Consider the following 258-nt stretch of genomic DNA (forward strand, 5'->3'; position numbering starts at 1 on the left):
TGCTGCACTGGCGGGTGCCGTCATCCCGTAGGGGAAAAAAAGGCCATTTTTTAGTTTATGTAGCAAAAGCCGCACAAATAACGCCTGCACCGTCGCGGCCCGTGACCTATCGGGATAATATGGCGGAAATGTTCGGGAGCAGCAGCGCGTTCACACCTGTCACTACACGGAACGGAGCAAAAACTACCGCAGCGTGTGAGCCAAGAAGCTCCTAGTCACATGACTGCTAAGGCCACGCCCCTTTTCTACCGTGCGCCT

Source organism: Dendrobates tinctorius, unplaced genomic scaffold (genome assembly GCF_039654945.1).
Source record: "Dendrobates tinctorius isolate UK_male_01 unplaced genomic scaffold, ASM3965494v1 ptg000120l, whole genome shotgun sequence".
NCBI lineage: Eukaryota > Metazoa > Chordata > Amphibia > Anura > Dendrobatidae > Dendrobates > Dendrobates tinctorius.